The sequence below is a fragment of the Falco cherrug genome, chromosome 2 (assembly GCF_023634085.1).
Source record: "Falco cherrug isolate bFalChe1 chromosome 2, bFalChe1.pri, whole genome shotgun sequence".
Lineage (NCBI taxonomy): Eukaryota > Metazoa > Chordata > Aves > Falconiformes > Falconidae > Falco > Falco cherrug.
The window spans coordinates 76004914-76016871 of NC_073698.1; positions in this window are offsets into that span (position 1 = coordinate 76004914).

The window sequence follows — 11958 nt, forward strand, 5'->3', positions numbered from 1 at the left end:
AATGGCAGGCACCCCATATGAAGGAAGCAGCAGCAACCCTGAAAGAAAATACAGTGACTGCAGATGGGAAAAGATTATCCTGAACTAGACTCTGGTAAGTGAGAGCAATCTGTGCAGAGCAGTATGGTTAGCCCAGAAGATGTCAGGGTGTGCACAACGGGACTCAGGCCAGCAGTGACTTGTACCATCATTGTACAGTGGAGTCCTTCCTTGTGCAGGTCACTGAAGAAAGTCAGATGTACCAGAATAGAGGGCAGGGGAATTAGTGAGAGGACAGAGAGAGAAAGAGGTCTCCCAAACTTCTCACAGACTCCCAAACCTTTCCCGGTTTCCCCAAACCTCATTGTTCCCATCCTTGGGGTGCTGACACACAGTTTGAACAGCTGTACAGCTGTACACCCACCTCAAGGGGACACAGCATGAGTTGAAGGCTTGGGAGTGTCTGAGCAGGTAAGACCTCTGTGTTAGCAAATCTCTCACCACAGAGAGATGTGGAAACCAAAGGCAGAACAAAAAAGCAGCTGAAGAAGGGAACAGGATACATAAGGATCTGCAATGGCCTAGAAATAAACAGCAGTGAGATTAACATGGGACAAAGCAGCATTTTCATCCTTTACTATCTGGGATCCCTAAGGTGTGGGGAGGTACTTCCTAGCTCATCCAACTCTTTAGCAATGGGGGGCTCCTTAATTCTGGGGAACAGAGAGAAACAAGTATTGGTGAATGTACAGTACCTGTAAGCCTGATGCCCAGACCCGTGAGGGTGCAAGGAAGTGGCCTGCCAGGCTGAGAAAGGAAGCACGGCCACCCATTTTGTCAGGGAGGGTTCGGGGAGTTAAGCATTGTATAGGACAGAGGGACCTGCTGTAGCGATGGTTTCAAATCTGATGGCTTTTGGGACCCACGAAGTGCAGAGAAAAATTGAAAACCCAGATAAAATAGGGAGAAAAAGTTCTAAGGGACAGGGTGAAAAGGAGAGAAGGTCATCAGGATCTCAGAGCACATTGACATCCCATGTGTCTGATAAAGACAGTGAGGACCAGTGGCAAATGGGGAACTCTCTGATCTGTGGCAACCCTGCTACATTTTAAGAGCATGCTGCCATTTTCCTCGTACAGCCTGTGAAGTTACTCCTTCTGGAAATACCAGATGTCTGGGACTAGCAAAGGCTTAGGCAGAGACAGTCCTTTCATGTTTCTCTGCGGTTTTCTGTCTCATTCCTGCCTCTCTTGATTTATTTGCTCCCATATATCTCTTATTTCTTCCTCCCATCTCTCCTTTTTATGCTCTTGCACTGTACGAGTTCTCTTTTTTCTTCCTGGGCTCAGGTTTTCCTGTCTCACTCAGAACTCAGAGGCCAGGTTCCTACAGCAATCAGTGCGGTCCTATCAACAGGGTATGTTGATGCTTGTCTTGCTGAAGAAATCATCAAGAAGTGATCATTTCAAAATGCCCCGCAGTTTCATTTAGAAACCAGCAGACATTACCCAGCTGTCACAGCCTTCCTTCGCTTCAAAGTTTCCAGCAGGACTAGTCACCGTGCATACCCTTCATAGTCAATAAAGCCAAATAAGCACTTGCAGAGCACAGTTCATCTTAATTTAAATCAATCATCTACTTCAGGCCAGATGAGTCACACCCTAAAAACATTTGTTTCTTTCTTACCTAGTGTGAGCAGTTAAATGCAGGTGTCCATACTGTATTTACTAAAGCTAACAGGATTCATCTCCTCATGTCGCTGTCTCAAGCATGAGCCCAGAATGGTTGGCTCCAAGTATCTCTTCAGCTACTGATCATAAGGCAGCTCATGCTGTGCAGTAAAAAATACTGCAAAAGTCGGAAGGACAACTAACAGCAAAGTCAGGAGTGCTCAGCCCAAGGGAAAAAAGTTACTCAGTTCAGCTGTGCACCTAAAAGGGATCTGCCATTTGAAACAGCATTCTGGCCATTGCTTATGGATCTCTGCAGTCCCTCTCTGCCCTTTCTCTCCCCTTCGATGAAGGAGTGTATAGGGAAGGGCAAACTAACAAATGGCAGAGAGCATAGTTAAAAAAAAAAAAGCCATCAAGCAGACAGCTATCAAGAAAGAGAGTCTGTTAGAAAGGTGGAATGGGGAGCATGCACTTTTCAACCAACACCTTTCTCTGGAAGTGCCATCTCCACGAGTCTCATCAGGGACCTTGGATCAGAGATCCAGTAGCCTTTCTTTTAAATTTTTCAGCTCTGCCTCAGATAGTAGGGTAATTTTATCTTAACATTGGCACTGTACAGAGTTCCCTATGGAATATCTTGAAGCTACACAAACACAAATCCTAGAGAAACAATATTTAGTTTTCGAAGACAATTGAAATATTTTTAAGACCAACCACTGTTTTGGCCCAGGGTATGCACTTTCTGCATGGCAATCTCCAATTTTTACCAGATGCAAAGGCAAAGATATTTACTACATATACCCCAAACTGCAAAAATTCCTTTGTCTTTTTGTACCCTTAACCTCAACTTCCATTCCACATAACTTACTTCACCTCAACTATGTTTCTTGGAATAACATTGAATTTTGGTCAGTTCATTATTGGCTTTGTTTGTCTTCGGTGTACTGTGCGTTACAGGGTTGGCCTGAAACACAAAACACTGTGGAGAAGGAATCCAATATGGTAATACAATCATTTGCCTACTATTGCAGAAATAGTTTCCATTATGGCCCCTATTTTTCACACTCTCCTAACTTTCCAAAACACTCACCTTTGGAGATGGAGTTTTCCATGGTTGGTGTTTGCCTGGAGGTTAGATTTGCTTGTGTGACTGGAAGTTTTAGCAAGACATCTAGTCACTTTTACATTATGGGAGAGTGGAAAAAAAACACCTACATTTTTTCCAGCTTGGGAAGAAAAATGTCTAACCACATTTCTAAGAAGGGCGACAGCAAATCTGCTGAGTTGAAATTTGACAGGCACAATCAGTGGAGAGCCTAGTCACATATGACAGACCCTGTGTTTTGAACTCATCTCTATATCTCCTGGTGTCTATAGGGGACTATTTGTGTTCAACAGTCTGCAGGATGAGAGCACAAACTACCAGTCACACCAACTGCCTGCAACTAATTCCTGTCCCTTTTTTCCCATGTAAGCACAAAATTAGGAGCTGTATTAACAGCTCTGGCCCCAAGGCTCTGGAAAGGCTAAAGTTAAATTTCTAATCATGTTAACTCAAGTTTCTCGGAATGTGTATAATAAGTTTGCATGTAAAGGAGTTGTTTGTCCAGTTAAACAAGGAGAACTGAGTGCTATTGAAAGAGTTGGTGTCTTTCTTCTGCCATTACTTTTCTTTTTCCTGCTTAAGATATCTACTTGATCTGCGTAAAGAGCTTGGAGCTGGCCTGTAGTAGCTTATGAATCCTACATGAAGTCTGGCTATAGAGATAATTATTGTGTGACTACACCTGGTTATTTGATTATGACCTGCATAAAGAAGCTGTCTTAGTTTAACAGCCAAGACATTAAGAAAACAAAGATGAAAATAAATACAATAGTTCCACAAGAGCAACTTCTTAGCTGACATATTAGGAACTCCTCAAGAAATAACGCCTGAGCTACAAAGAGGCTACATCCACACAATGTGCAAGTCAAAAGAGCCAGAAGGATCATCGTTGTTGAAAGTGCAGGCTGCAGTCACAGAGATCTCACTGGGATCCCACCACATGGGAGGCTGAGGAAGCTAGGCTTGCTTAGGGCCAAGAGTGATTACAAGTTGTAGGTAAAATAAAAGTGGGGGGTTTTTTCGTTATTTTGGGGAGGAAGACATGCATGGAAAATGTTTGAAGCTTTAAAACTAAATATCATGCTTCCACTGCTAAGAAGGCACTTTTAGGTTGTCTGCATTAATGAACAGTCATAAGCAATTAGTCAGAAATTAGTAGCTTCCAGCAGCAGTGGAAATGCTAAGAAGTTGTAGCTGGGAGCTCTGGTAGGATGCTTGTGCTTGGTGAGATTGGAGAGGGGAGTGGTCCTGCAGCCATCAAGCCACATGCTTTCAGCGGGAGTGAGTCATTCCAGCAGTAATTTCAGAGCAGGAGCAGTGAATGAACAAACGAAGGTATCCCTGGCTGTATCCTCATTGCTCTCTGAGGTGCTCCAGTGAAGGAGTAGAACACCCTATCTGTCTCCCTGTATGACAATCCATAATGTATGGCGTTTCTTCCACAAATCCCCACAGCATTTCAGTCAAGACCCCCTTAACACCTATTCTCAGTCTTGAATTATCTGCCCCATGCACACCCTTCTAGCTGACCATGATTGAGTGTGAGGTTAGACTAGATGACCTCCTGAGGTCACATCCAACATGGATTATTCTGTGATCCCATGACTGCATTGCAGAGCAGGCCTGCTGTCTGATTTTGCCCCACAGCTTGGTAAGGAGAGCGATGCTGCCACATCCGCGTGACATAGCAGGTCACTGCAGTGTGTCCAGTGTCACCGTGGAGGTCAGGAGAGCCATACACTGGATGGATTACTCTTCTGTTCCCACTGTCCAGGACATGGCAAAGCATTTCCCTCTTTTTGAGCTCATAGGCAGGGTGCCTACGGTTTCCCCCAGATAAGGCAATCACAAAAGGTTTGGTTGTACCTCGGCCTCTCTGATTGCCACAGGTGGCCTTGTGCATCCTGATCAGAAGCACTGACTGTGTTGTACCTGTGCTTCCTGGAAGTCCTCCACCCACCACCTGTGCCAAGTGTTTACTCTCTCAGCTGTTAACATGAGCTATCGGTCTCCATGATGTGGTTATCTCCACTTTCATCTTTATTAGCGCTGCGTGACCCTCCACAACCTCCACTCAAATGACCATGGGGAGTTCAGTCACATCCTGAGTTCCTGCCCAAAGTGTCTTTTGGTGCCTGAGTTGCCTGGGAGATGAGCTGAGAGCAAGACCTGGGTCAGCAGCTGGTCCTGCTCAACAGAAGACAGGGATGGGACACGGTGGTGATGCTTTGTCCATTGGGCAAAACACAAAGGAACAGAAGTGAGGACCCTCCTACAGGCCAATGAGTCCTAAGGAAGGCACATGCTGTAAAAATACTTTCTGGCTGAAAAGTGTGAAAAGGCTTTTTCTTTGGTCAAGGGCCAGCAATCTGCATCAGCCTCACACAGAGAAGTTTCTGGTGAGAAGTCATTCCTGAAAGCCGACTCCCATTGTATTACACGTCTGGGACCCCTGGCTCCGCGGTGAGAGGACTACCCCAGGGAAGATGTGCAGCCTGGTCAGCCCTCGCCCTGCTACACCTCCTTTTATGCTTGTAACCCTCAGTTACCCTGCTGGCCCCATTTCAAGGAGCTCCCTGACCCTAGTAGCCTGATTGCCTCTGGTTTAAGGGCTGAGCCTTGATGTTGAGAACATCAGACTGTCTCCTACCACTTCTCCTGGCTGACTTCCTGCAGCCATGGACATGGGTCCTCAAGAGCTTGTTGTTGGACTGACCTGATCAAAGCAGAAATATGCTGATCTGCAGGGAAGTAGGATGACCTGAAAGAAAAATTCTCATCGGATTTGGTAGCTAGAGCCCACTCCTTGCCTTCTACTGGGAGGACTCAAGGGAGACATTACGGGCAGAGAGAAACAAAACCCACATTGTCACCTTATTGCATGGGTTTGGGAGTGTGGCCAGCAGGGTGAGCCTTAGACAGACTGGAGCCCAACTGGGCTCAGGTCTGCTATGCGCCTCTGCCTGGGCTGAGCCATCGGCTGGCTGGGCTGTCTGTGAAAGGAGAATAGTGCTTAGCTTTGGGTTTGGGATGTTTCACGTCTCAGCATGAAATGTATTATGCAAACGAGGAAGGTTTCTGGTGTTACTTCTTAGTAATGAGCAGCAGACCTTGAATTTTGACCTTTACATGTTGTTGGGTTTTTTGGTTGGGTTTTTTGGTTGTTTTTTTGTTGTGTTTTTTTGGGGTTTTTGTTGTGGGTTTGTTTTTTTTTTTACAGCTCCTCGTACTTGCCTGAACTGAGTGGACTGGTCGCAATTGAAGGTCAGAATAATTTTCCTGCCAGCTCTAACCATGTAAGTAAGGGTTAGAGCAGCACTGGAGGGGGGGTTATTTATGGGCATGCTGATGAGCTACCATTTGGACACGTTCCTGCTGGTAGGTGGAGGGATGCAAGTACAGCTCTGTGGGGACACGGTGTGGTCGCTCCCGAAAACGGCACCCGGTGTGGATGAGCAGAGCCTCGGGCTTTCTCCTCCGCTGCGTGTAGGCAGCGAGCAAGAGCAAAGACCGACCTGCATGCCACCGTGGGCAAGTGAACAGAAGTGCCAACTCGTAGGGTTATCTAACCCTCGGTGCCAGCCTTTTCGGTGGCCAAACTCCAATGCTGACCAGCTTGCAAAGAGGAAAAATATCGATTCAGTTTTCTGTGCTTTGAACCCTGGTAACTCTGCCCTCGATCTGTTCTGCCAGATTCAGAGGAAAGGCCGAGGGCATCTCAGCCAGCACAAATCATGCCTCCTTCTGCCTGGCTCCATCTGTGAATGATACCAGGCTAGGCTCGGTATTTGCCTCCAGAGTAACCCCACGTGTGTAAGCTCTGTGAGCATTAACCTAACTGGGAGAGTTATCCCCATGCAAACTGCTCCTCTCCATACACTGCAGTGTTCTCAGCATGCTTGTACAGCTGCAACTGCCCTCCTAGGGGAACCTCTTCCACCAGACTCCTCTAGATTCAGGCCCCATCTTCAACAGATAACTAATACATAGATAACACATACATCAAACCTGAAGTTCAACAACTTGTTCTTTGTTCCCTATGCTTTATCATCTAGCAGGAGAGATGATCATGTGTTACTGTGTCAGCAAACGATTATTCATTAACTCAACGGGGACAAGCCCAGATGTGTGCTTACCTACTGCAGGTACTGCTACCTTGATTTCTGAATTAGAGTAAACCCTGAGGAGGGACATGGTTTTGATGTCCATGGGCTAACCTCTGGATTAGTCTGTCTCTGAACTTGTTCATATGCGCACCCAGGAGCTCCTGTCAAACCTCTCGCAGCAGCCAGTGGTAGGGGCAGAGGGGGAGTGCTGTGCTGGAGCATGTAGTGCTCCTCAGAATATAACAGCAGGATTTCGTTAGCACGCTCTCTGTGGACTGAATCCATCACCATGACAGCTGGCTGAAGAAACAGCAACAAAACAAGGAGTTCACCAGCTTGTCAAGCGTTTTAGGTTTGAATGAAGTTTTGACAGACCCATCTCTCAACTCAGTAGCCCAGGCACCGTGCAGAATGGTCCTGGGCTTCCTCCTCCCTCTCCCCACCCACCTGCCTGAGACTCCGTTCCCTTTCCAAGAGGAAGATGGGATGTTTGAATTTTAGCCTGGGGTGGAAGGCAACTAGATTTCGTAAGGGGATTACTGTTTTCTGCCTAGTTCTCATTGTGATGCTGTGCAAGCTGTGAATCTTGATCCTGGTCTTGCACATGCATTTCCCTGATGTTAGTTGAAGATGCCATAAAATTTATGAGGAACTCTGGGGTTCTGGTCAACCTAGGGAGAACTCAGATACACAATGATATGAATCAGTATCAGGTTCTATTGCAAAGATGACTCCGAGCTCCTGAATTCCTTCTGTTAGATGGGACAGTTGGTTTTGGTCCATTATTAATGATTCTTGACACAGCATTTGATTTCCAGTTCCACAAATCCAGGACTGTTCACATGAGCCTTTGGTCCTTACTCATCTCATTATGTGAGTTTCAGCCACCTATGATGTGATATTAGTGACCAATTACAAATACCACTCAACTATGAATTAATAATAGGGATCCTTGTTTAAAAGAGAAAGTGCAGTTCTAGGACACAGCCACATTTGTGGGAATTCTCAAGCAGACTTTCATCATGCAGGTAGCATGGATATTAGGTGTAAGGAAGGGCTTTGTATAAGAATGAGAATTTTGATGCATGTTCTGTGGAGAATGGGGTTCATAATTCAGTCTCTGCATCAAAGGTATCAGCAGTCAGTGGGTCAAGCAGAGACAGCCACAGCTGAGAAGACCTAGGTTCAGTCTCTTGTCCCATCAGAGAGTCATTCAGTGACTGGACAAACTACTCAGCTTCTCAAAGCTGTTTTTCCTTCCTAGATCCTAGGTATTACACACCTCACTACCCTTGAAGGTCTGCACTTTCAGTTGCTTTCCTGAAAGTCAGCAAATCAATGTTTTCATTTGAACTGATCAGGTCTATGGTGGTCCACAGATACTAGGAGAGAGCACTGCATGCAATCCTGCAAACCCAGCCCTCCTGAGACAGCATACCTAGAGGCAGCTCTGTGCCAGCAGCCAGGCTCTATCTCTGGGTTGTATGTGCTTGTGTCCTTCAGAAACAATGTTCTAACCCTTCCTTAGACTCCTATCAGCTGCAGGATGCTGCAGGGTATGGCTCATGCTGTTCCCGCCTGGTGAGATAAGGCTCCCTTCAAAGTTTCAACTTGTTAAAGAAAAATCTCACACCACATGCAGGATGTCTGGAAGCTTCCAGATTGTTTAGAGTTACATGAGCAAAACTGTATCTGTATTTTCAGCAAATATCTTCTAAAAACATGTGAGCTTTAAAATACATTGAAGTTGTCAAGAGATACCAGCAAAAAGAGCAGTCACTGTAACACCAAGCTGGTGTCGTTGTTGAAGCACCTTTGAGAATTCCAGACAGAAGCGTGTCTACCAGTACAAGATAAATAAGCAAAATGCGCATAACTTAGAGCATATTTTTTTCCTATTTGGTCATTTCTTCATGACCTGTTTGTCTGTTTCATAGTTTTCAGCTGCATACATAAAAAAACTAGATGGTGGTTTTGGGTCACCATAGGGTGCTGACCCAGACTTCTGTTACAGGACTGGCATCTGAAGGTAAAGATAAACATTTAGCTTCTTTAATAGGACCTCAGTTGGCCCTTCAAAGAGAAAATGATATTTAGAGCAATGATGCCAGTTGGAGTTGGTGGGACCTATACCCTCTGTGGTGTCCCACGTGCTCCAAGAGAAAAAGCAAGGGATGCCCCATTGTCCTGATTTATGGAAAAATATGTCTCTGGAAGAGATTAAATCTGATTTTGCTTCACTGGCAAAAGTGACCCAGATATTTTTATATCTAATCGGGTTCCTTTTCATTTATCATTATGTTTAGCCAGAGTTGTAGATCAAACAAATGGCTTTGTGCTGTGTGCCAAATGCAGACTGATATGAAGCCTTTGAAGTAAGAAGTACGAGAAATCTTCTCCCCACAGGTTTGGTCCTCCTGATAAGTAGGTACGCAACTGACACATCACTCTTCAACCCATTCTTGAGCACTTCACTGGTGTATTAGCTTTACAGTAATTCTCAGCAATGAGCAGAATACTTATCAAAAGTAAAATCTAAATAGAGAAAGCAGAAAAAATTGGGTAAGTTTTGCAGATCAGTTTTAAGAGAAATTCTGTCTTTGATGAGAGGTTTGAGACTTCCCTTCTGAGAAGATGAAATTACTCTAGGTGAGCCCTGAGCTGTGGAAACTGTGGGTCTTTTTTTTTTAAATTATGCAGAATATGATAATTCTGAGTGCGGGCTGGCAAGATCAAAACCCAGAGATGGGGACCCCTCCAATTCAAGCCTGTTTCTTCAGCCAACCCGTCCACATTATTACCTTTGGATTTTGAATGTGTGGGGTCCTTCTGGAGGAGGATCAGTTTGCTGTAAGGAACCTCTCCGTTTTTCACTGCAGGCTAGGATTAGAAGTGAACTCATGGTGCAGCACTGAGATCTCAGGTCAAACGTGAACGTATTAACATGGAGGAATATGCACAGTGAAGTTCAGCTTCTTATACAGATATACAGATGTACGAACGGTCTGCAGCATTTGAATCCAGGTCTGGATTCATATTTTGAACGCTGCCTGAGTTGAGGGAATTGAGGTCAGAAAGGTCAGCTCTGTATTCTTGTCAAGCAAAGCTCCTGCATTATGTCACTGGAGAGATGAGTGATGGTTTTTTACTTGGGATATCTTTCAGGCTAACTTGAGTGGAGACACACACATACATGCGCAAAACCAGGCAGCCTGTCCCTAGTAGTCTACTGGTTCCCAGCTCTCCAAGGACAAGCTGACGTTTGTCAGTTCTGAAAGCATCTGGAGCAGATGAGGAGGAGACAAACAGACAAATAAACACCCACTTGACTCCAGACTATTCTCTTTAATGTTTATGGGACCAAACTGCCAACTTTTAGCTGAAATCTGGTTGTGTCTATTATAACAAATTTGCATAAGGAACCTTGTACTGTTTTTTCTGTTGTTACAATAGCAGTAAGTACTTTAAGATGAAGATCCAGGATCACCCCCACTGAGTTTGGTAATGCATAGTTACACTACACACAAGTGTCTTAAGGCTTTTCTCCTCCATCATATAGATACCTTGATGGCTGATACACCTAGTCCCTTAGTTCACACACCACTGTGTGGGCCTGGCATGTTGTTGAATGTACCAGGGTCCAAGCTCAGGTACAGTGCTGCTTTTGGTCTGGAGGGTTGCACTTAACACTGGGCTTGCAGCTAGCTCTGGTGATGCAAAGAGAATGATGGTAACGCTAAATCTCTGCATTGCAAGTGCATGAGGTATGGCAATCCCTGCAGAAGAGCACAAAACAGAAGTTTGATTCAACACGTTAGACTGGAATATGAAGCTACTCCTCATCCTAGAGAGCTCATGATACTGAGCCCAGATGTGCCCTCGGCAGCCTGCACACTGGCTGCTGTACCCTGGTGCCTTCCATGCTGCTCTGGGCCACTTCAGCCCCATCCAGGAGGTGCCGGCATGAGGACTGTTGTTACCCCACTGAGACGATGAGACCTCAGATCTGCGTCAATGCAAAAGTAGGGCAAGGTACCAACATGAGATGGGAATTTTGTCAACACATTCTTACATGAACCACAACAATCACATACACACAAAAAGGTGTGCATACTCCAATCGTGCAGGTCTGCAGACATTCTTGGGCACTATGAAAAATCTGATTCATTTTAAAAGTGACTGAATTTTTATGAAAACAGTAATTTCTCCTCTTTCATCTGTCTCAGAAATGGCCAGTGGAAGGCAGCAACAGAAATGCTAAACTCATCCTTCTCAAAGAAGGTGCTTTGAGGAACCACACATTATACAGTCCTGGAACTAAAAGAAAGCAGGACCAAAATGCACTTTCGTGACTTTGGTGGGATAAATGTACATGTCATGACACAATGCTTGCAGCATATGTTTCTGGCCACCACAATCACAGTATTTTTGAAATCTAAGGTGAATCAACAGTCCACAGATCTTTACCGCAGATTTTATCAGAGCCCTTGATGGAGATGCCAGAATACAGTTTCTAGAACGCTGGACATTAGCAGATCCAGGAGGGTAATTAATTGGATGGAACCCAATTAGACAATTACTCTTCTGTTCTCCAGATAGGGTGCTATATAGATGCACAAAATTATCTGTTGAAATCCCTCAGGCACCTTACCCAGAATAACCTTCTTATGGGTCCGCTCCAGCTCCCAGCAAGGCTCTGGTTCAGGAAATCATCTTTATTTAGAGCAGCACTTAAGCATTGGCTTTAAGTTAGGCATGTACGCAAGAGCCACTTCCAACAAGGCTGTACTTAATTGTACCCTATCTGCCTTCCTAAACTGAGATTAATGTCAATGGGAAGGTTCCGGCTGGGAGGAGGCTGCTGCCATCTTCACACAGTCACCGCGCTTCTTGACCATGGGAATACTCACAGAGTTATGCAGTGCATGGTATATCTAAAATCACACATTCCTTTGGGTCTGGAAGCTGTCTCAGGAGATTGTGAAGATGTGTGGCCTGGTGGATCAGCATGAGGAGCTCTCCTTGCCTCCCAGCACCTTCCTTGGGGAGCTGGTGCCAGACGGGAGATGGCAGGGAGCCAGCCCTGCTCAGAGCA